Source organism: Eleutherodactylus coqui, chromosome 4 (genome assembly GCF_035609145.1).
Source record: "Eleutherodactylus coqui strain aEleCoq1 chromosome 4, aEleCoq1.hap1, whole genome shotgun sequence".
Lineage (NCBI taxonomy): Eukaryota > Metazoa > Chordata > Amphibia > Anura > Eleutherodactylidae > Eleutherodactylus > Eleutherodactylus coqui.
In genome coordinates, this window is record NC_089840.1 from 144,216,320 (window position 1) to 144,242,088 (window position 25,769).

Sequence of the window (25,769 nt, forward strand, 5' to 3'; positions counted from 1 at the left end):
TTCAATTGTACCCTGAAAGCCAATGGGTCTTCCCTCTGTTATAGGCCTATCCATGTGTCCTGTAAGTATATTAGCACAACAATGGGTATGTTTCTTAACACGGGACAAACAGGGGTGTCCATTTTGGGGTGAAAGTCTTCATTCATATGTGCACTGTGCAAAAAAACTGTTTTTAAATTGACAAAATTGCCAAAAGGATTTTTTCCTTTTGCTTTGCTTAGATTCATTCAAAAACTGTGGGGCAAAAATATGCAGTAAACCTCTAGATGAATTTGTTAAGGGGTCTAGTTATCATTTGTGGGGGGCCTTTATCATTTTGATCGTTCAATGGCTCTACAAGTGGACTATGGGGCCTAAAATGCCTTCAAGCTAAATTTTTGTTCTGAGAGCCACTGGCTGCTTCTTTCATTTTGGGCCCCATTGTGCATAGAGACATAAGATTAGGGTCATAATGGGTATGTTTCTGAACACAGGATAAAGAGGAGTATCCATTTTGGGGTGTAAATCCGCATTTTCATATGCGCTATATATTTTTTTTTAAAAACTGCCTTTAAAATGACATATTTGCAAAAATATGAAATAGTATTTTTTTTCCTCTAAATTGCATTAACCCCTGAAAAAATAACTGTGGGGTGAAAATACTCATGACACTTCTCAGTGAATACATTAAGGGGTGTATTTTTTTAAATGGGGTCACTTGTGGAGGTATCTATCATTCTGACACCTATAAGCCTTTGTAATCTTGGCTTGGTTCAGGAAAACAAAGTGTTCCTCAAAATGTTAATAATTATGTAAGAATGTCAGAATCACTTGGAGGTGCAAAACCTTAATGGAGTTATTCTATGTTAAAATGATACATGTCAAATTTCCAAAATTTGGCTTGGTCACTAATAGGTTAACTAACAGGTGGGTGCAATGTGTTTTGGAGCTCTAGTTGCTCCTTTCTCAAGCACAAGTCCTGAGTTCCCTCTGCTCCATTGGCTACTATAACTGCATGAGAACAGCCGTGTGATCATCACTAACTGTAATAGGAGTGCCGATATTCACATCCAAAGAGTTTGTATGGTTGATCCATATAGCAGCATCACACAGACTGAGAAATTGACTAGAAAATGAATCCATAACCCCCAGAAGTAAATCTGAACTACTCAGAACTGAGATCACATGACCATCTGCGGAGAAAGAGGCCAGGAGTTTCAGGGGGTAAGCTATGTCATAAATTAATTTTTAAAAATCACCAAAGTGGCCCTTTTATCACTTTCAGTTTTTTTTAAATCAATTAGTCAGTATGTGTCCCAGGCTGAATCATTGTTCTCAACACATCAGACTATTAAATATATAAAGTATCACAGATAAATAAGTAGAGCGAAAAATCAGTACACATTTAAACCATTTCAGGCTAATTTTACCTAATGCCCCTCTCTTCTTGCGCTTAAAATGACAGAACCTGGTAAACCACATTATAAGTCACTGCATTTCTCAGCATTGCCCCAGGAACTGTTGATTGCTAGTTGTACTTTTTTTTTTTTTTTTTTTTCCAAATAATTTTTATTAAACATTTTCAAATAAACATTACAATCATTTCACACAGAATTTGTCCAAGTATTCGTACACACTGTATTCTAATTACTCTCGTTTTAACGTAGCGGAGTATTGTCAGTCAATGAACTCCGCCTCAGGACATTTACAAGGAAAATTGTGCTCACCATACAGTTTTAACTGTGCCTGGATGCAGATTTGCTTTGTTAAGTAGGTTTAACCTCAATAAAGAAAGTTATTGTTTGAACAGAGAGTTTCAACATTTCCACGTTCTGTTGAGAAATTGAATGCTTGTTAGACTATGAATTCTGAATCTTTATATAACTCCAAAATTTAGAACAACTTTAAAACTTGAACTTTTGCCAGAATTTCCAAACCTCGTTAAATTTATGTAAACAATTATTATTTTTTGCTTGAATTCTTTCATAGTAGTAATGATCTGTTATCATGTCCAGTACCTCTGCTACTGTGGGGGGAGTAACCAACCTCCATTTCTTTGCAATCATATTTTTTGCTGCCAACAGGAAATGACAGATCCATTTCCTATTTTTTGGAGGTATAGACTCGCACTCCACAAATAAGAGAGCCACTTGTGGGGATCTTGTCACCTCCACTCCTGTTATGGTCCGTATCATATTAAAGACTTCCCTCCAAAAGGGTTGGACCAACGGGCACGTCCAAAATAGATGATATAGAGAGCCCTCATCTCCGCATCCTCTCCAGCATCTGCTATCCACTCCTCCAAAACTTCTAGCCAATCTTACAGGCGTGTAATACCACCTGGATATGATTTTTTGATGGGTCTGGAGTAGGCCAGTCGAGAGGGTGGCCTTGTTCGTCCAATTAAAGGCTCTCAGCCACTGAGCCGGGGAAAAACGCTTGTTTAAATCCTGTTCCCAGTTTATTAAGTGCATCTTTTTCCCGTTGTTCATACCTCCCGAAATACAATCATAAATTGTTTTGGTCAGTAGGCGCTGGCCGGAGCCAGCTCTTTGGAGCAATGTTTCTAGTTGTGAAGGTAAGAAGCAATTCTCCAAATGCGAGCTGTTTAGGAAGGAGGCAACTTTTATGAAAGTGAATAGTTCTGAATTCGGTAGATCAAACCTCCTTTGAAGTTTATCAAAGGTAAGTATTTTTCCTCTTTCGAAGAGGTCTACTATACATTTAATTCCTTTTCTGTTCCACTCTTTTATGTTAATGTCTTGAATATAATACAAAAGAATTTCAATGGGAAGTTGAATGGCACTTGTTCTGGGAGCAGTTCTATAGTTATGTGCTAGGTCTTTCCAGCACTGCACAGTCTTAGCCATCATTGGAGAAAGATCTCGATTTAATGAGTGTATGCTAATGTGAGGGTAGAGTGCTTCTATTATAGATGCAATAATGAGCAGCCCCAGAGGTCTATTGTGGTTTATGTATTTTTCTATGTGGCCCCAAGGAGGGAACCGAGGTTCTCTCAACCATGCCCCAGCCTGACCAGCGACTATTGCTTGATAGTATGTCCAGAGATTTGGAACGCCCAGACCCCCTTGATCTCTGCGTAGATATAAGATCGATGCTGCGACTCTGGGTCTCTTTCCCCCCCAAATGAATGATAACAGCTGCTTCTGGAAACCGATGACTGACGGTTTCGGGATAGGATAGGACAACGTTCGAAATAAATACAACACCCTCGGGAGGAACATCATTTTGTACAAAATTATTTTCCCGACCCAGGAGAATTCCTTCTTTGCTAGATTGGTTAATTCTGTATTTAATGCGTAAAACAGTGGGTTTACGTTAGAAGGGATAATATCAGTTTTAGATTGGCATAGCTTAATCCCTAAGTATGAAAGTTCTGCTGGCCATTTAAATGGGAATTCTTTTTGGATGTCTGATCTCAATTTCCTGTTGATATTCATTCCTAGAATCAGTGACTTATCTGAATTAAGCCTGTAATAAGAGGCAGCGCTGAAGCGTGCAATGCTATCTCGTACCTCCCTCAGTGAATTTAAGGGATCCTCCAAGGTCAGCACAACATCATCAGCGAAAAGCCCTATCTTGTGTTGTCTTATGTTGTTAGGTATGCCTTTAATCTTCAGATTTGCCCTAATTGATTCCGCCAAAGGTTCAATCACCATCACAAACAGTAGGGGGGAGAGAGGGCAGCCCTGTCGGGTGCCGTTCGTTATATGAAAAGGGGAGGACAAAGCACCGTCAACCAATATCCTCGCTGAGGGTCTCGCATAGAGGGCCCGAACCGCCTGTACGAAGTTATCTCCCACATCAAACCTCTGGAGAACCGCGAAGGCGAATTCCCAGTGGACCCTATCGAACGCCTTCTCTGCATCCAGGGAAAGGAGGAGAGAAGGCGTCCGACTCGAGTCCATGATCCCCAACAGGTCCTGGGTTCTACGCGCACCATCAGCTGCATTTCTACCTTTAGTGAACCCTGTCTGATCACTGTGTATAACCTCTGGTAGTACCTCCAGCAAACGCAGGGCCAATATTTTTGAATATAGCTTGACATCAGTATTTAGAAGCGAGATGGGTCTAAAATTCGCTGGTACTGTAGGTTCTTTACCTGATTTTGGTAGCGTAATTATAATTGCTTGTAACATTTCTTCAGGCATCTCACTTTTAGCCATAGAGTCATTGAATATAGAGGTTAGCCGAGGTGACAGAACAGGGGCAAAGGCTTTATAGTATTCATTCGATAGGCCATCTGGGCCTGGGGACTTATAGCATTTAGAAAGTGTTATTGCTTTGTTAACCTCACTCACCGAAATAGGTTTATTTAAATCAGTGTTATGTGGACCCAGCGAAGGCAGGGATACGCTATCTAGGAACTTTTTTATGATCTCAGGGGTGGGTTGAGGAGTCTCCCCGCAGTCCCTCAAATTGTATAGGTTCGCATAGAATTTCTGGAATTGTTCCGCAATTTGTTGCGGATGGGATATATGTATACTAGGGTTAGTTGGGCACTTTAGGAATGGAATTTTTGCCTTTATTTGTCTTTTCTTGGCCAACTTTGCCATCAATCTCGACGGTTTGTCTATATTGGAGTAATAATTAGCTTTTGAATATTTCTGCCCTCTATTGTAATTTTCCAGAAGTTCGTTTCTTAGTTCTTTTCTTAGTGCTATCAGCTCTGAATGAATATTTTGGGATGGGAGTTTTTGTTCCTTTTCTTCCTGTTTTTGGATTTTCCCTAAAAGGGAGGTTATTTTGGCTTGTCTGTTTTTCCTCTCTATAATTTTAAGTTTAATTAAAACTCCCCTGATCACCGCCTTGTGGGCATTCCAAACAGTAAAATTACTTGTTTCAGAGTTCTCATTTAAGTTGAAATATTCTAGTAGAGCTTGCTTAATTTGTTCCCGGACGAGTGGTGTTTTAAATAAATTTGTATCATTTCTCCAAATTCTAGTAGGATTAAAAGGGGGGCCCACTTTGAGAGTTATACTGGTTGGGGAATGGTCAGACCATGTAGTTAACCCTATAGAGGATTCTGTTACGGATGATAGGGTCCACCTGTCAGTTATGAATAGATCAATACGGGAAAATGTTTTATGCCTGGGTGAAAAGAACGTAAACTCTTTGGAGGAAGTGTTAAGGCATCTAAAGGCGTCGTACATACCTTCTCTATGTAGCCATGGTTGCAAGGTAGGTGCTGTCCTATGGCTGGCTGTTGAGTCCATTTCTTTGTTTGGTATAATATTAAAATCCCCGCAGATAATTAGCTTCCCTGACTGAATTTTCTTTATTTTTCTCATTATTTTATTTAGAAAAGAGATTTGGGAGCTATTCGGAGCATAGATGTTGGCTATGGTAAGGGGGGTCTCGTTAAGCATACCTTGAAGGATGATGAATCTTCCCTTCAAATCAATTATTTTATTTTCCACTGAAAAATGAGAACTCTCCCTAAAGGCTATAACCACCCCCGCATGTTTTTTGTTTTGAGCAGTAGCAGAGAAGATTTGGGGAAAATTTTTATTTGTGAATTTGGATGACGCAAGTTCGGTGAAGTGTGTTTCCTGCACACACAGAACATCTGCTTTGTTTATTTTTGCCTCTTTCCAGATCATTGCCCTCTTGAAGGGAGTATTAAGCCCCTTGGCATTTTGTGAAAGAATTTTAATGGACATGAAAGTGTTTTGCAAAGAGCCTATTGTAGGGAATATTTCTGGCAATACAAACATCAAACATAACATATAATGCATAATGTAGAAAAACAGTCACATGTCTCCCCCTGTGTACCATATTCTTTAGTTGGGCACCGTTAGACAGGAAAAGACCATGCGACAGAATACAAAAGAATATCTGTAAATTATCAGGGTTAACCTGGTGAGTAATGAGGGGGGGGTAAAAGTCCGCCTTGTTGAACAGAACCCTCAGTTACTCACGTATTCGTGAATACAGTCCCTCGAGACATGCCTCTTACTTCAGGTTGGTAATCTCCCCTCCCGATGGGGTTGACGGCAGCGCTCTTCTGTTGGGTCCTTTGTTGGAGATAGGAAACTTGGACGAGGACGCCTCATCTAGTAACGGAATGTTCCACTGCTGTAGAATCTTTTTCCCTGCTTCCGGGGAGGAAATAACATGTAAAGCATTATTTCTGTGAATTAGAATTTTTGTTGGGAAGCCCCACTTGTAAGGAACGTTCGCAGATCGTAGGGATGTTGTTACTTGCGAAAGGGCTCTTCTGGCTTTTATTGTAGCTTGTGACAAATCCGCAAATAAGCTTATGTTGGCGTAAGCAGGTGGTAGGGAACGACTTTGTCTGATTGCTAGCATCAAATCTTCTTTTATGTGATAGAAATGTAGCCTAGCGATCACATCTCTTGGTACGGAATCTGGCAAAAAGCTTGGTTTAGCTAGCCTATGAATTCTATCAATTATGCAGTCCTGATCATTAGCATTGGGTAGAATTGACTTTATTAGTCTGACGAAGAACTGCTTTAATTCTGACTGAGGGACACTTTCGGGAATGCCTCTTATCTTTAGATTGTTCCTCCTGCTCCTATCTTCCAAGTCAGCCAATTTATTTTTAATGGCTTCTACTTCCTCTTCTACCGTATAATGGGCATCAATCAGGCTATTGTGTGACGCAGTAATTTCGCCCACTTTTGCTTCCACATGGTCAGTGCGTGCTGCCAGCTCTTGTATAGATTTATTTGCGGAAGATGACAAAACTTGAATATCTCTCTGTAAGGAGCTGTGTAGGGCTAAAATCATATTCTTGATGAAATCCTCTGATGCTGGTGCACCAGAGGATGGAACATTCAAGAGAAGCTCCTCACCAAATTGTAATTTTTGCTGACAGGCGTTTGGAGAAGGGGAAAGACAGGGTCTTTGCTTTTCAGGGCTAGTGGAGGGGGAGGAGTGTAAGGAAATAGATGGAGACTGAGATGGACTCAGCGCCATCTTGGATGGATCTGCCGTTATGGTGTGCAGTGTTTCACTTTCCTCACTCACCCCTTCTTGAAGGAGACCTTTCGGATGTCTTTTTTGCAATCTCACTCCGCTGGCAGCCTGCTGGCTTGTTTCCTCCGAGAGATGTATAGGAGATTGCCGCTCTTCCCCGCCGGCGCCGGAGCGTGTGAGCGGAGCGGCGCCATCTTGGGAGCTCCGCTGTGGCCTCGCCGAACTCCGGGAGGAGAAGAAGTCTGACACCTTGGTGAGCGGTGTCTTGGAGTTTCTTCTCTTCGGCATTTCTTCTGCCAGGTGTAAGTAGTTCTTCTGCACAATCTCGCTGGGCTGCAGTCGCTAGAAGTTGCTTTTGAGGGTTTGTTAGAGCGGAGCTAGCCTTCACACGACTTTCCTCCGCTGCATCAGGCCACGCCCCATTGCTAGTTGTACTTTAACGTACATGTAAATTTGACATTCCATTTTTACTTCAATCTGCTGAATACAATTGTTTTGAGTGTATATCTAAATGTATTCTTTGTAACATAATATTAAAATGTCATAACGTCTCAAGTAAAACATTTGTGAAATATAATAGCCGATCTGACCTTTTCAGGTTCCACTACAAGTTAACTATTTAAAGGGTATGTACACCTTTGCAACCAAAAGGTTTTTCATATTGTTCCAATGCATGTAAAGCTAGAATCAGGGGATGGAATCAGCACAACTACGAAGTGTATTTGCGCATGAATCATTGAATGGTAGAATTGGAAGGGACCGCCATGGTCATCTGGTCTGACCCCCTGCTCAGTGCATGAACCAGTGAAAAGTATTTTTTTTTTAACTGATCAAACTCCGTGCTATTGCACACAAGAAAAAAAAAAAAAAACAGCAAGTCCTCTCTTTTTTCGCGCGTAGAAAAATCGTGCAAGAATCATGCCCGTGAGAATAAAAGCCATTGAAATCAATGATTTTGACTTGCCACAACATACATAATCAGGGTCGTTTTTTTAAGCCCTAAGTAATAAGATCTAGTAAAAAAAAATCTTCTATTTGCCTATGGATGACATTACAAAGAACACTGGCGTAACATTTATCACTTCTTCAGATGGGCGTGCTTTAGTCCCATTATATGGGCATGAAAATCATGGCTGCATAACGGGACAAAACCATTGATTTCAATGGTTTCGTTTTCACTATCGGCGTTCTCAAGCGTTGATGTTACATGCTAGAAACGATAGGACTTGCCCTATCGTTCTTGCACAAAGTTTTGCTACTTTGTGTGAGAAAGATAGGGCAGGATCTATCTTCCCACTTTCTTTTTCAAACTCGCACGCACTAGCACAGAGTTTGAACTGTCAGAAAAAAAATGTACCTGGTTCATGCGCTAATATGCTCCGTAGCGCATGCGCCTATGTGTTTTTGTCCTCACATGCCAAACAAAGTCAGGTAAATTGAAATGAAAGATCCAAGTCAGTTACACAGTTACTGTCGTTCCGCTACAGATAGAAGGAGCCATGTAATGTAAGCAGAAGTAAATGGAGCAGGAAGCTTCCTGCAATAGAATTATGAGACAGTTATATGTATTCCTAAAAATGGGTTTTAAGGCACACTTAAAACAGTGAATGTAAGAGAAAGGGTTCATGCATATGGTAAATTCTTGTGCACCAACCCTATACGGCAGCATATAGAGTTCCTACAGCTCCATCATATTATGGACCAGTAGGAAGGGAGATACACAATAGCCCGTAGCAGTTTATATACACCAAACTTCTGATTCATGCAACGCGGCCTAGATCCACAGGTGGCTCGTTCTAGGTAAAGCAGAGTATTATTGCAACACATGTGGAAGCTTTAAGACGAGAATGAGTGGATGTGATTACACAGAAGATGTGAGAGCAAACAGCCAACAGACGGGCACTGACTCTTCTCAGGGAAGCGTTACTAATTTGACAGAAGGAAGTGCATGAATGTTAAACAGGGGCTGAGCACTCAACCCTTAGGGATCATTGGAAACTTGAGTCTCAGTGGAATGTTATAAGTCCATTAAAGTGTTAGAAGAGATATAGCAGAGCAGAAACAGTTCCACAAAAGGAGATTACAAAAGAAAATAAAAGTTAAGGTCCTTTTACATGGGACCACCTGTTGGGCAAGATGCTCAACAAGCTATCCCAGCGATCATTGTTGCTGTGCTTCTACAGAGGAATGATCATCACTGAGTGAACAGAAGTAGAGTGTCCGAGGATTAGGGTGCCTACTAGAGATGAGCGAACGTGTTCTTCCGAGCTTGATATTCGTGCGAATATTAGGGTGTTCGGGATGTTCGTTATTCGTAACGAACACCATGCGGTGTTCTGGTTACTTTCACTTCCTTCCCTGAGACGTTAGCGCGCTTTTCTGGCCAATTGAAAGACAGGGAAGGCATTACAACTTCCCCCTGTGACGTTCAAGCCCTATACCACCCCCCTGCTGTGAGTGGCTGGGAAGATCAGGTGTCACCCGAACATAAAAGTCGGCCCCTCCCGCGGTTCGCCTCAGATGCCGTGTGAGTTAGATGAGGGACAGTGCTGTTTGTACCGGAGCTGCTGTAGGGAAAGAATTGGTAGTTAGTGTAGGCTTCAAGACCCCCCAAAGGTCCTTATTAGGGCCACTGATAGCTGTGTGTTGGCTGCTGTTAGCAGTGGCAATTTTTTTTTCCTCAAAATCGGCTCTGCAGAGCGTTGCACCCGGCATTAGGGACAGAAGTGTTGGATAGGCAGGGAGAGTGTTAGGAGTGAGTGTAGCCTTCAAGAACCTCAACGGTCCTTTCTAGGGCCATATTTAACCGTGTGCAGTACTGTCCAGGCTGCTGTTAGCTGTGCTGCATTTTTTTTTGCTTCTCAAAATCGCCTCTGCAGAGCATTGCACCCTCCATTGATACTGCAGGGAAAGAATTGTATAGGCAGGGCCACAACACAGTTATTATTCATTGAATATACGCAGTGCTGCCTTTTGCTTGTAAAACAAGTGAAAATAATTCTATTTGTCCTGCCTCTGTCCGTCCTAAGGGCGGTGGACACGTGTCGGCTGCGTGTGCAACCTTTAAAAATCAGACGCACCCAGCTACGTTTTACTCCTGGCTTCGCCATTTGCTTTCCTTAATTGGGAAAAAAAATACCTGCTCTGCCACAGTTAATAACTCTGCTACCCTCACGTTCTGTGACACATTAGCAGGAAAACAGCACAGTTATTAAACTTCTCATGTTCATAGAATATACGCAGTGCTGCCTTTTGGTGCAAAAAAACGGAAAATAATTCTATTTGTCCTGCTTCTGTCCGTCCTAAGGGCGGTGGACACGTGTCGGCTGCGTGTGCAACCTGTAAAAATCAGACGCACCCAGCTACGTTTTACTCCTGGCTTCGCCATTTGCTTTCCTTAATTGGGAAAAAAAATACCTGCTCTGCCACAGTTAATAACTCTGCTACCCTCACGTTCTGTGACACATTAGCAGGAAAACAGCACAGTTATTAAACTTCTCATGTTCATAGAATATACGCATTGCTGCCTTTTGGTGCAAAAAAACGGAAAATAATTCTATTTGTCCTGCCTCTGTCCGTCCTAAGGGCGGTGGACACGTGTCGGCTGCGTGTGCAACCTGTAAAAATCAGACGCACCCAGCTACGTTTTACTCCTGGCTTCGCCATTTGCTTTCCTTAATTGGGAAAAAAAAATACCTGCTCTGCCACAGTTAATAACTCTGCTACCCTCACGTTCTGTGACACATTAGCAGGGACACAGCACAGTTATTAAACTTAGATTATACATTCACTAGAGGCAGTGGGGCCTTTCGTTTTCAAAAAAGGGAAAAAATTATATTTGGCCTGCAGTCTTGCGCCAATTTATTAGCTGCCTGTGAAATCAAATCACTGGTAATACAGCATGCTGAGGGGTAGGGGTAGGCCTAGAGGACGTGGACGCGGCCGAGGACGCAGAGGGCCAAGTCAGGGTGTGGGCACAGGCCGAGCTCCTGATCCAGGTGTGTCGCAGCCGACTGCTGCGCGATTAGGAGAGAGGCACGTTTCTGGTGTCCCCACATTCATCGCCCAATTAATGGGTCCACGCGGGAGACGGTTATTAGAAAATGAGCAGTGTGAGCAGGTCCTGTCCTGGATGGCAGAAAGTGCTTCGAGCAACTTATCGTCTACCCGCAGTTCTGCGCTGTCCACTGCTGCAAATCCGAATCCTCTGTCTGCTGCTCCTCCTTCCTCCCAGCCTCCTCACTCCACTACAATGACACCTGCTCAGGAGCGGGAACACTCCCAGGAACTGTTCTCGGGCCCCTGCTTAGATTGGGCAGCAGCGGTTCCTCTCCCACCAGAGGAGTTTATCGTCACTGATGCCCAACCATTCGAAAGTTCCCGGGGTCCGGGGGAAGAGGCTGGGGACTTCCGCCAACTGTCTCAACAACTTTCTGTGGGTGAGGAGGACGATGACGATCAGACACAGTTGTCTTGCAGTGAGGTAGTAGTAAGGGCAGTAAGTCCGAGGGAGCAGCGCACAGAGGATTCGGAGGAAGAGCAGCAGGACGATGAGGTGACTGACCCCACCTGGTGTGCAACGCTTACTCAGGAGGACAGGTCTTCAGAGGGGGAGTCAAGGGCATCAGCAGGGCAGGTTGCAAGAGGCAGTGCGGTGGCCAGGGGTAGAGGCAGGGCCAGACCGAATAATCCACCAAGTGTTTCCCAAAGCGCCCCCTCGCGCCATGCCACCCTGCAGAGGCCAAGGTGCTCTAAGGTCTGGCAGTTTTTCACAGAGACGCCTGACGACCGACGAACAGTGGTGTGCAACCTTTGTCGCGCAAAGCTCAGCCGGGGAGCCAACACCAACAGCCTCACCACCACCACCATGCGCAGACATATGATGGCCAAGCACCCCGCAAGGTGGGACGAAGGCCGTTCAGCGCCTCCGGTTTGCACCCCTGCCTCTCCCCCTGTGCCCCAACCTGCCACTGAGATGCAACCCCCCTCTCAGGACACAGGCACTACCGTCTCCTGGCCTGCACCCACACCCTCACCTCCGCTGTCCTCGGCCCCATCCAGCAGTGTAGTTCAGCGCACCGTCCAGCCGTCGCTTGCGCAACTGTTGGAGCGCAAGCGCAAGTACGCCGCCACGCACCTGCACGCTCAAATGTTAACCGTCCGCATAGCAAAATTCATCAGCCTTGAGATGCTGCCGTATAGGGTTGTGGAAACGGAGTCCTTCAAAAGTATCATGGAGGCGGCGGCCCCGCGCTACTCAGTTCCCAGTCGCCACTACTTTTCCCGATGTGCCGTCCCAGCCCTGCACGACCACGTCTCTCGCAACATTGTACGCGCCCTCACCAATGCGGTTACTGCCACGGTCCACTTAACTACGGACACGTGGACAAGCACAGGCGGGCAGGGCCACTACATCTCCCTGACGGCACATTGGGTGAATTTAGTGGAGGCTGGGACAGAGTCAGAGCCTGGGACCGCTCATGTCCTACCCACCCCCAGAATTGCGGGCCCCAGCTCGGTGGTGGTATCTGCGGAGGTGTATGCTTCCTCCACTAAAGCACCCTCCTCCTCCTCCTCTGTCTCGCAATCAAGATGTGTTAGCAGCAGCATGTCGCCAGCAGTCGGTGTCGCGCGGTGTGGCAGCACAGCGGTGGGCAAGCGTCAGCAGGCCGTGCTGAAACTACTCAGCTTAGGCGATAAGAGGCACAAGGCCCACGAACTGCTGCAGGGTCTGACACAGCAGACCGACCGCTGGCTTGCGCCGCTGAGCCTCCAACCGGGCATGGTCGTGTGTGACAACGGCCGTAACCTGGTGGCGGCTCTGCAGCTCGGCAGCCTCACGCACGTGCCATGCCTGGCCCACGTCTTTAATTTGGTGGTTCAGCGCTTTCTGAAAAGCTACCCACGCTTGTCAGACCTGCTCGTAAAGGCGCGCCGGCTCTGCGCACATTTTCGCAAGTCCCACACGGACGCTGCCACCCTGCGCACCCTGCAACATCACTTTAAGCTGCCAGTGCACCGACTGCTGTGCGACGTGCCCACACGGTGGAACTCTACGCTCCACATGTTGGCCAGGCTCTATGAACAACGTAGAGCTATAGTCGAATACCAACTCCAACATGGGCGGCGCAGTGGGAGTCAGCCTCCTCAATTCCTTTCAGAAGAGTGGGCCTGGTTGGCAGACATCTGCCATGTCCTTGGTAATTTTGAGGAGTCTACCCAGGTGGTGAGCGGCGATGCTACAATCATTAGCGTCACCATTCCTCTGCTATGCATCTTGAGAAATTCCCTGCAAACCATAAAGGCAGCTGCTTTGCGCTCGGAAACGGGGGCGGGGGAAGACAGTATGCCGCTGGATAGTCAGGGCACCCTCCTGTCTATTTCTCAGCGCGTACAGGAGGAGGAGGAGGAGCATGAGGAGGATGAGGAGGAGGGGGAAGAGACAGCTTGGGCCGCTGCTGACGGTACACCGGCTGATTGCCTGTCATCCTTTCAGCGTGTATGGCCTGAGGAGGAGGAGGAGGAGGAGGAGGATCCTGAAAGTGATCTTCCCAGTGAAGACAGCCATGTGTTGCGTACAGGTACCCTGGCACACATGGCTGACTTCATGTTAGGATGCCTTTCTCGTGACCCTCGCGTTGCACGCATTCTGGCCACGACGGATTACTGGGTGTACACACTGCTCGATCCACGGTATAAGGAGAACCTGCCCACTCTGATTCCCGAAGAGGAAAGGGGTTCGAGAGTGTTGCTATACCACAGGACCTTTGCGGACAAGCTGATGGTAAAATTCCCAGCCGACAGCGCTAGTGGCAGAAGGCGCAGTACCGAGGGCAAGGTAGCAGGGGATGTGCGTAGATCGAGCAGCATGTACATCCCAGGCAGTGCAACAGTCTTTAAGGGCCTGGCCAGCTTTATGGCTCCCCACCAAGACTGTGTCACCGCTCCCCAGTCACGGCTAAGTCGGCGGGAGCACTGTAAAAGGATGGTGAGGGAGTACGTAGCGGATCGCACGACCATCCTTGGTGACGCCTCTGCCCCCTACAACTACTGGGTGTCGAAGCTGGACACGTGGCCTGAACTAGCGCTGTATGCCCTGGAGGTGCTTGCTTGTCCTGCGGCTAGCGTCTTGTCGGAGAGGGAGTTTAGTGCGGCTGGGGGAATCATCACAGATAAGCGTAGCCGCTTGTCAACCGACAGTGCTGACAGGCTAACTCTCATCAAGATGAACAAAGGCTGGATTTCCCCAGACTTCTGTTCTCCACCAGCGGACAGCAGCGATACGTAAGCAATACGTAGGCTGCACCCGCGGATGGAAGCTACGTTCTCTCTCACCATCCAAAACGGGGACATTTCTGCTTCATCAATCTGTGTCTAATATTCCTCCTCCTCCTCCTGCTCCTCCTCCTGAAACCTCACGTAATCACGCTGAACGGGCAATTTTTCTTAGGGCCACAAGGCTCACTCAAATAATTTTTCTGAACAATTTTTATAAGTTTCAATGCGCTTAAAAGCGTTGGAACTTTAACTTGAACCAATTTTTCGTTACACTGGGCTGCCTCCAGGCCTAGTTACCACTTAAGCCACATTAACCAAAGCGATTAATGGGTTTCACCTGCCCTCTTGGCTGGCCATGGCCAATTTTTGGGATGTACATTAGTACTGTTGATACAGCAATTTTTGTGGGCCCTCGCCTACAGTGTAATCAAATTAATTTTTAGCCCACCTGCATTACAGCTGACGTTACCTCAGCTGTGTTGGGCAATGCAATGGGATATTTTTGTGTACCGCCGGTGGGTTCCAGGGAGCCACCCATGCTGTAGGTGCACACGGAGTGTAACCTACATGTGTCCACTTGTAAAGAACCCCGGTCAGACTGGGGCATGCAGTGTGGGCCGAAGCCCACCTGTATTACGCACGACATTACTACCTCAGCTGTGTTGGGCAATGCAATGGGATATTTTTGTGTACCGCCGGTGGGTTCCAGGGAGCCACCCATGCTGTAGGTGCACACGGAGTTTTTAATACATCTGTACACTTCTAAAGAACCCCAGTCTGACTGGGGCATGCAGTGTGGGCCGAAGCCCACCTGTATTACGCACGACATTACTACCTCAGCTGTGTTGGGCAATGCAATGGGATATTTCTATGTACCACCGGTGGCTTCCTGGCACCCACCCAGGCAGTGGGTCCACAGGGAGTTTAACCTACATGTGTCCACTTCTAAAGAACCCCAGTCTGACTGGGGCATGCAGTGTGGGCCGAAGCCCACCTGCATTAAGCACGACATTACTACCTCAGCTGTGTTGGGCAATGCAATGGGATATTTTTATGTACCGCCGGTGGGTTCCAGGGAGCCACCCATGCTGTAGGTGCACATGGAGTTTTTAATACATCTGTACACTTCTAAAGAACCCCAGTCTGACTGGGGCATGCAGTGTGGGCCGAAGCCCACCTGTATTACGCACGACATTACTACCTCAGCTGTGTTGGGCAATGCAATGGGATATTTCTATGTACCGCCGGTGGCTTCCTGGCACCCACCCAGGCAGTGGGTCCACAGGGAGTTTAACCTACATGTGTCCACTTCTAAAGAACCCCAGTCTGACTGGGGCATGCAGTGTGGGCTGAAGCCCACCTGCATTAAGCACGACATTACTACCTCAGCTGTGTTGGGCAATGCAATGGGATATTTTTATGTACCGCCGGTGGGTTCCAGGGAGCCACCCATGCTGTAGGTGCACACGGAGTGTAACCTACATGTGTCCACTTGTAAAGAACCCCGGTCAGACTGGGGCATGCAGTGTGGGCCGAAGCCCACCTGTATTACGCACGACATTACTACCTCAGCTGTGTTGGGCAATGCAATGGGATATTTCTATGTACCGGCGGTGGCTTCCTGGCACCCACCCATGCTGTGGGTCGACAGGGACTTCACAATAGGGAGTTGTACCTGCCTGTGTCTATGAATTAAAAAGCCCGGTCTAACTGGGGCATGCAGACACCTTGACAGAATGAATAGTGTGTGGCACATAGGTTCCCCATTGCTATGCCTACGTGTGCAGCTCCTGATGGCGGTGGCACAGGATTCTATTTCTCATTGCTTCTGTACAGCATTGTGGGCTATCGCCCCGCCCCTTTTAAAGAGGGCCGCTGCCTAGCCATGCCAACCCTCTGCAGTGTGTGCCTGCGGTTCCTCCTCATGGCAGACGCACTTCTAAATAGACATGAGTGTGGCGTGGCATGAGGGCAGCTGAAGGCTGCGCAGGGACACTTTGGTGTGCGCTGTGGGGGGGAGGGGGGCGGTTGGTCAGCATGTAACCCAGGAGAAGTGGCAGCGGAGTGTCATCCAGGCAGTGATTGTGCTTTATTGTAGCTAGTGTGGTGCTTAGCAAAGGTATGCCATGCTAATGAGGGCTTTTCAGAAGTAAAAGTTGTTGGGAGGGGGGGGGGCCCACTCTTGCCGGTATTGTGGCTTAATAGTGGGACCTGTGAACTTGAGATGCAGCCCAACATGTAGCCCCTCGCCTGCCCTATCCGTTTCTGTGTCATTCCCATCACTTTCTTGAATTGCCCAGATTTTCACACATGAAAACCTTAGCGAGCATCGACGAAATACAAAAATGCTCTGGTCGCCCATTGACTTCAATGGGGTTCGTTGTTCGAAACGAACCCTCAAACATCGCGGGAAGTTCGTTCCGAATAACGAACACCCGAACATTTTGGTGTTCGCTCATCTCTAGTGCCTACCCACTGGCGTTTTTTTTTCCCTGCGAAATTCGCAGGATTTTTTTTCTGCAGGGGTCTATGGGACTTGTAATGTTAAAATCGTGATCGCGCAAAATCGCAATTTACCGCGATTCGTGAATGGCTGTGAGTGAGACCTGCCTCTGATTGGCTCAGCGCTGAGCCAATCAGGGGCAGGTCTGACTCACACCCCCTTCACACCCACTGCAGGCCGGCCGAGCTGAACTCCGTCAGCCGGGACAAGGTGAGTATATATATTTTTTTTATTTTTCCACATTTCTGGATGAATTGCAGGGAAGGGCTTATATATTTAAGCCCTTCCCGACAATTCATCCCGCGATCGCCGGCAGCCCATTGCTTTCTATGGAGCCCGCTGTACTGCCGGCTCCATTGAATTCAATGGGCTAACATCGTTCTTCTCTGCCACAGCTCTTACAGCTGTGGCAGAGGAGAACGATCTTTACGCTGACAGTGCGGGGGGGGGGGGTCTCACTCTTGCCACTATTGTGGCTTAATAGTGGGACCTGGGAACTTGAAATGCAGCCCAACATGTAGCCCCTTGCCTGCCCTATCCGTTTCTGTGTCGTTCCCATCACTTTCTTGAATTTCCCAGGTTTTCACAAATGAAAACCTTAGCGAGCATCGGCGATATACAAAAATGCTCGAGTCGCCCATTGACTTCAATGGGGTTCGTTACTCGAAACGAACTCTCGAACATCACTGAAAGTTCGACTCGAGTAACGAGCACTCGAGCATTTTGGTGCTCGCTCATCTCTAGTAATTAGGATTTCTTAATGCTTATTATGCTTATCTTAAAGGAAGTCTGTCATGTGACATTAACCCTACTAACTATTAGTACTGCCCGATCAGCACTCAGACATAGAGGGGCATCATACTGTTTTTATCTGGCAGTGCTTCCATCACAGAGAAATCTTCATTCTTCTACCCCACATGCTGAATGCAAACAAACCCAAGACAGTCCGATGGGTGGGCCACTCAACTCATCCGGTGTCTGCTCTTGGTCTTCCTCAGCCCCTTCCCTTACTTAGGCCGCCTGCACACGAGCGGAAATCCCGCCGCGGGATTTCCCGCGGGATTTCCGCCGCTGAAAGTTTGCATAGGAGTGCATTACAATACGCACTCCTATGCAGACGGCCGCGGTTTGGCCGCGCGAAATCTCGCGCGGCAAACAAACCGCGGCATGTCCTAATTTTCTGCGGGGCACGCACTCACCCGGCCGCTGGCTCCGGTCTGCGCATGCGCCGGCTGCGCGACAGCCGGCACATGAAAGAGCCGGGGCCGCCAGGCGCGGGTGAGTACGCGCTCGTCCCTGCAGGCGCTCGGGTCGGATCGCGCGGCGAGAATTCTCGCTGCCGGATCCGACCCGCTCGTCTGCAGGCGGCCTTAATGATTGACAGCTTCTTTCTGCAACCATTAAGCAAGTGAAGGACTGAAGAAGCGCTTGCATGTCTGAGCACTAATCTGGCAGTGCTAATAGTTAGTAGAGCTAATTATGCTTATTTACTTGATACATTTATAGTTAGCAGGAAAGGAAAAATGATAAAGTTTAACTAGTTGAAGCAGTTCTATGAACAGCTTTGCACGTTATACACTGTTTAGGGCAATAAAAGACTATTTGGACCTACTGCCGTCTACCTACTTGTGGAGTACTATGCGATGCTTGGTGGTTGACCTGGCTGGATGGTCTGTTGCATTCCAGTGTTGAAGTAAGGAGTCCATTGGTGTTGTTTGCAATCTTGGATTTGTAATTGTCCTTTTTGATGAGCTGATTATCATTTGAATGAGCAAACAAGCAGCCTACTCTGACACTATATCCTGTTGGACAGGCAGATACATCGTTGGCTCCTTCAAAATTGTTCAGTCTTTCACATTCGCTGTAAGTTTCTAAGAGGGACCAAACGAGCGCTATTTAAATGGAATGATGAGTAAACGAGCCAATGATGATTTCTGTACCTGCATAAAATGAATGACGAACGAAATGTGAATGACCATTCAGTCGTGGGCTCGTGTTTAAACCGAGCAATTATCATTCACTTTCGCTTGTTCGAACTATAACCGTTCTGTCTAAAACCACCTTAATACAAGCACATGATTAAAAGTAAAACCAAATGCTGCATCCAAGTATCTACAAATCTACATTTGTTCACTTCAGAAAATCTTAGAGCCAGCCAAATTCCTTAAGACATCTGAAATATCTTCCCAGTCTCTTACTTGGGTGTGGTCCTTCAGCAGTGCATCATTTACACGCCCTCAGGTAAGCAGCACCTGAGCACCACCCCTCCCTGACACACACCTTTGGATTGGCCACTTCATCCTGTCTGTCAGATTTGCTTTGAATTAAGACGAATACAAAAAGCCTTAACCTGAAAATGGGCAGATCATTCCTGCAGGGAACATCTGCCAAATCTCCTGACTCTGTCCTTTCTGCTGTAACTTATTTTCTATTTTACTTCTTTTCAACTCTATTTAATACCACCTGACATCAGACATGTTTCTCTGTTTCTACATCTAGATGTTTATATTAGACTTGCAGAAGAAACAGTTTGTGAAATCAACCTTTAATGTCTTTTCAACTGAATTCCTTTTCCTGCACTAAATAAGCTGATTTCCATTTGGCTGCTGTGCAGAGTAACTTTTATGTTCTTTCCTTCCCCTCCATGCTTGTGTTTCTTATCTCAGCACTTTATCTACTTAGAGAGGAATGGATTCTCAGCCACTGGTCCCTTGTCTCAATGAAAAGGTGAGTGGGGAAGAGTTGTCTGCTGGTTTTAGATTGTTTAGTTACAGAAAGGTTTCTGATGAATGAAAACAAATATTAAGACAGGCATTCCCTGGAGAAAACATACATTACAGATGAGGGACATTGCCCTGCAGAGCATTTACAATCATGTCAGCAGATTTCCTAATGCAGCAATGTACAGATCACCTAAGTACTGATATGTATTTATATATTTATATTTATCTGTTTAGATTACTCCAGTAATGGAGGGCAAGATTGACTTTGCTGACGGCCATAAAGTGCTTGTACTTTCAGCAGGAAATTGGTTTTAATAACCAATTTCTTCCTCTATATTAAGACTGTTCTTCCAATTGTAAATTAAATATACTGGTGGTAAAATATGAAGTTCTCAGAAGGTACAACTATCAATAATTCTGCCCAAAATACTATTCATCTCTGAAAGATCCGATGCTGGTTTTACTTTTTATTGAGAGCTACATTTTTTTTGCTTTACCAAGTAGCATGGACAAACTCTGGTGCACCATCTACTGTCCGTGAAGTAACACACAATCAGTAACTTTACTTGGGATAACTTTGCTGCTTATGGTGGAGTTTCTTTTCAGTGGCTTACAATGGCTTCATGCGTGAAAGGGGTATCTCTCTTCTAGCTATTTTGCTGCAGAAAGAAGATAGCGCCATACATTGCCCAGTGGCCCTTGTTGGTACTACAGGCTGAATCCTATTGAAGTGAATAGGACTCAGCCTGCAATACCAACCCTGGCCACTGAACAATGTACGGAGCTGTCCACTTTCTCCACCAAACAGCTAGAAGTGGGTCAACCCCTTTATTGTAAAACAAGATATATAACTGCTTTCTACATCTGATCAGGTGTATAGCCAGCAGTACAGCTCAGCAATGAGACTCTTCTCAGAATGAGGTCTAATATTACAATAGGCTTAATTACTGTTTCAGAGATAGAAGAGTACGGTGCAATCTTTGCTTAGCATACAATCCAAAAAGTTAAACATTGTGTAGGGTCTGGCTCCTAGGATTCCATACTCAGTGCATAGCTTCACTGTATGACTTTTTTCAAATGGATAGGAGTTTTGCATTAGAAGTTACTGAATATGGGAACCGAAGAGACCGCACCTGAGTTACTCCAGAACTTCTAAACTTTATACTGGAACTTTTGATAAATCTTATTACAATATTGCAGGGCAGTCTTGCCACATATTATTTTTAATGTATAACTGGAATAATAAGTAACTAACAGTCATTTCTAATAACATAATTGGACATTTATTATATTAGCATGTTTGTATAATAAAATCAAACCAACAATCAAGGAACTTGATATGTTTCCTAGATCTAATGTGATCACTTTTATATCGTAGCTCTTTGCATCTTGCTTTGGAAATAAAGTGCACTGAGCAGCTTTATTAAAAAAATAACACAATTTAAATTCATGGATATTAATGGCAATAGTTCTAAAAATTACCAGTGCAAAATGTTATCTAAGCTCCAATAGTTCTGTAATGAGATGCACATCATCTTCCATGTGAATATCCCCACACTAATAGAGTTCTCAACTTCATTCCTACAACCATTGTAGGAATTGTTTTCTATCTATCTATATCATATCTATCTATCTATCTATCTATCTATCTATCTATCTATCTATCTATCTATCTATCTCATATCATCTATCTCATATCTATCTATCTCATATCTATCTATCTCATATCTATCTATCTATCTATCTCATATCTATCTATCTCTCATATCTATCTATCTATCTATCTATCTATCTATCTATCTATCTATCTATCTATCTATCTATCTATCTATCTATCTATCTATCTATCTATCTATCTATCTATCTGTATAAACATGGATTTGCTTAATGCAGCTTCTCCTGAACTACTACTCCTAAGCATGAACATGTTGCAGATAAACTATTTTATCACATTACTCTAAAATTAACTGAGCAAAATAAAAATGGGGAATTGGTCTGTAAAATAGAGTAATGATTGAAAGGTCTAAAACTAAGCAGATTTATACAATGCAATCTATTATATAAAATGTCACATCAGCTTTTTATCAGTTGTTAGGGATGGCTGTCAGATAGTGTGTTTCAGGATGTCAGTTTTGCTTATAACTTTAAGTGCAATTTTCTTTGTGTTACTATTTCAATACATTTGTTATATACTGTAGGTAAAACCTGTATAACTTAGTAAGTTAACCATATGCTGATTGAAGTAAAGTGTTCTTTTCCTCCTCACTAACATACATGGCTATGTTCATGGAAAAAGTTTTCATGTAATAATTTGAATCAGGGTCACATGACATAACAATTATTACATAAGCACACAACATGTATGCTAGGTGAAAACAACATTGCACTAAACATGTATGTAGAAAAATATATATAGTTGAAACCAATTATTCGTAATCAGAACCATTAAAGCTCTTTAGTATGACTTTTCCCTCCAGCTATTTTTGCTCATTCCTAGACCACTGTGTGATCATGCGATGGAAACTGCTGTGTGAAGACTGGTTAAGACATGCCCGGAAGATGGAAACTTTTCAGATAGCCCCAGACTATGTTGTGGAATTCAGTTCTCCTCCATATAAGGTGGTGATTCAAGTGTATGCAGCTAAAACAAGCCCTGACAGATAAAAGGGCAAGGCAACCAATGCTACCGAGAGCAAGGTATGTGTTATACAAGCTCCAGAAAAAAGACTGTGATCTATGGATATCTCACCTATTCCACCAGAAATCGAGTCAAGTAAACTAATACTGTAGTACTGTAAAGTACAAAACTTCTATTTCACTTTTACTTATTTCTATTTCTTGCAGACTTTTACTTGAGACTTAGATCACTCTGTGTCCCCAATAGCGCCCATAGTCTAAATGCCCTATCCTAAATACACACACTGGGGCTTATTTACTATTGGAAATATGTCAATTTTCTGGCACAAGCTGTTTCAACGTGCTTTGTGCCACATCTACTATGTATTTTTAGACACTTTCAGACAGTTTTTTCGACTTGTCCGATAAGGAAAGTGGCGTAAATTGTGCCATGAATTGCATCAAATTGCAGCGAATTGCTACCAACTTTTGGCACAATTTTTGGCATAAATGAAGACAACTAACAGTCTTAAAATTCAACAGATTTCTCGATCAGCAGAAACACTATGATAAACCTGGCGCATTTAAAGACTAACTTTTAGACAGTATTAGTAAACAAGCCTCCTTGTTGAGAAATTGTTAGAAAGAAAATGCACATTCCTTGTTGCTGGGATTATGCCTCACAGGTCTGTATAATACTCTTAAGTCTGCCAAATAAGTATTATATGAACACATGTAAGAAGATCTTAGAGTGCATGTATAATGCAAACAACAATTGGGCGAATTACAACACCTACTTCCTTGTTATGGAAGTTTAACACAAGACTCTTCCATAGCCACAGGCTAAAACAGTTCATTTGAACAGTACATAGTATCTATACTCAATTACTCACCCATTGCATATAGAAGATTGCTGCTCTTTACTAAATGACATTTCTGTATGTTGTTTTTCCTATTTTTATGACAACAGATGCTGGTCATCGATTTAGTGAACAATCCACGTGTTCTGCTGTCCTTCATTCCACCGGAGTCTGTCTCATACATAACCAGATTTCAGTGGGGTGAAGCACAACAGGCATGTATCAATGTCTACACAATCTACAATGAAGGTAAATCCAAGACTGAAAATATTTTTGTTCATGAAATATATACAAATGGAAACCATTGGAAGAAATTGTAGAAGAAATAGAATAGAGATGTAAGGGTACTAGGCCTGTTCAGAATGTTTTTGTCAAAGTTTCTTCCCTATGGTGGGGCAGATGTTGGCTAATAAAATAAAACTGGAATCTTTGCATTCAATAAAATTACTCACTCAATAATATTAGTTTGATTCTTTGTGGTCTATTTATTATTCAGTCTGCTTATCTTTTCACATGATTTGCTGATCTCTAGATTAAGCAACTAGTACATTCACTTGAATATGAGGCTTTATTTATGCATAGCGCATGGTCTAAGAATAACATTACTAGTCATTGAAAGTGTTATCCAAGTTGTAGGTTTTCCCTAAAACACCTTTCCCATGCAGTAAAATAACTAACAAGCATATATACTCTCTACTCCTGCTATGTCCAATGGCACTGCTCGATCCTCCCCTTCTATGTTGTAGTCCTGCCCTTTTCACGGGACATCATAGGTGCTGTAGCCAATAAAAGAGCTTAGCGATTGAGCACTGAGCTCTGTTATTGACTGCAGAGTCTATGACATCCTGTGATGAGGCTGGGGAAGCCTGTAAATTTGACATCAGAGGGGAGTCCCGATGTAGCGTCACGGGTCACAGCCAGAGCAAGGAGAGGTAAGTATGTGACTGTTATTGCACTACATAGGAAAAACATTTTAGGGCAGGGGCGTAGCTAGAGGCTCATGGGCCCGGGTGCAAAAGTTTAGCTTGGGGCCCCCTTCCAGACCTGTCCACCCACCACTCCTTTTCACAGCTACTCCTTGTATATCACTTTTAGCTACATTACTGTTTTTTTTTAATGACCCATCAATGGATCATTAGTAATCAGGGGTTTTAGATTTTTAAAACATCCAGAACACAAGCCTCAAGGCATGCTTTGCTTCCCCAAGAAAGAAAAAAATAATTATATATACACATACATAATACAGGCACACATACATTGGAGACAGCATGAGCTAACTTTTATAACATGTTAGGGCTCATGTGCACGACCAGGTTTTCACCACGTATTATGCACACGTGGTAATCCCAGCATGCTCTCTTTCTCTGCGTACCACGTAACGTGAGCCCTGTACACTTGTATGATATGCTGCCCATACACATTACATTGTTTCCATACGCATTGTCACTCTAAACAGAGTGAGGAATTAAAAAAAGAATCCCCCTGTGCATGTGCAGTGCTACACAAAGCCATATGTGGTCCCTGCCGGCAGCGTGCATGGCTGGGAAATGTGTGAGATGCTGGTGGTCTCCCACAGTGTTGTAGGCTTACGGCTGTGGCATTGAGCCCTTAGTCACCAAAACAGCGGCTCAGTTCTAGCATACCTCTAATAGTGAAGTCAGGTGCCGGCTCGCAGAACCCCCCTCACTCACCCCCACTCCCCATCACACAGAACCCCTCTCACTCACCACAACTCCCCATCACACAGAACCCCCCTCACTCACCCCCACTCCCCATCACACAGAACCACCCTCACTCACCCCCACTCCCCATCACACAGAACCCCCCTCGTCCCCCCCCCACTCCCCATCACACAGAACACCCCTCACTCACCCCCACTCCCCATCACACACAGAACCCCCCTCACTCACCCCAACTCCCCATCACACAGAACCCCCCTCACTCACCCCCACTCCCCATCACACAGAACCCCTCTCACTCGCCCCCACTCCCCATCACACAGAACACCCCTCACTCACCCCCACTCCCCATCACACAGAACACCCCTCGTCCCCCCCACTCCCCATCACACAGAACACCCCTCACTCACCCCCACTCCCCATCACACAGAACCCCCCTCACTCACCTCCACTCCCCATCACACAGAACCCCCCTCACTCACCCCCACTCCCCATCACACAGAACACCCCTCACTCACCCCCACTCCCCATCACACAGAACCCCCCTCACTCACCCCCACTCCCCATCACACAGAACACCCCTCGTCCCCCCCCACTCCCCATCACACAGAACACCCCTCACTCACCCCCACTCCCCATCACACACAGAACCCCCCTCACTCACCCCCACTCGCCATCACACAGAACCCCCCTCACTCACCCCCACTCCCCATCACACAGAACCCCCCTCACTCACCCCCACTCCCCATCACACAGAACACCCCTCACTCACTACAACTCCCCATCACACAGAACCCCCCTCACTCACCCCCACTCCCCATCACACAGAACCCCCCTCACTCACCCCCACTCCCCATCACACAGAACACCCCTCGTCCCCCCCACTCCCCATCACACAGAACACCCCTCACTCACCCCCACTCCCCATCACACAGAACCCCCCTCACTCACCCCCACTCCCCATCACACAGAACCCCCCTCACTCACCCCCACTCCCCATCACACAGAACACCCCTCACTCACCCCCACTCCCCATCACACAGAACACCCCTCGTCCCCCCCACTCCCCATCACACAGAACACCCCTCACTCACCCCCACTCCCCATCACACAGAACCCCCCTCACTCACCTCCACTCCCCATCACACAGAACCCCCCTCACTCACCC

General features: G+C 45.4%; 1 long non-coding RNA gene across 1 annotated transcript; it reads left to right on the top strand.

Moving 5' to 3' along the window:
• The first annotated feature begins 19,096 nt into the window (after positions 1-19,096).
• Positions 19,097-23,383, top strand: LOC136625758 (uncharacterized). Its single transcript, XR_010792576.1, has 2 exons — positions 19,097-19,450; positions 21,944-23,383. It is a non-coding gene; the product is annotated as an uncharacterized lncRNA (long non-coding RNA).
• Positions 23,384-25,769: the final 2,386 nt, after the last annotated feature.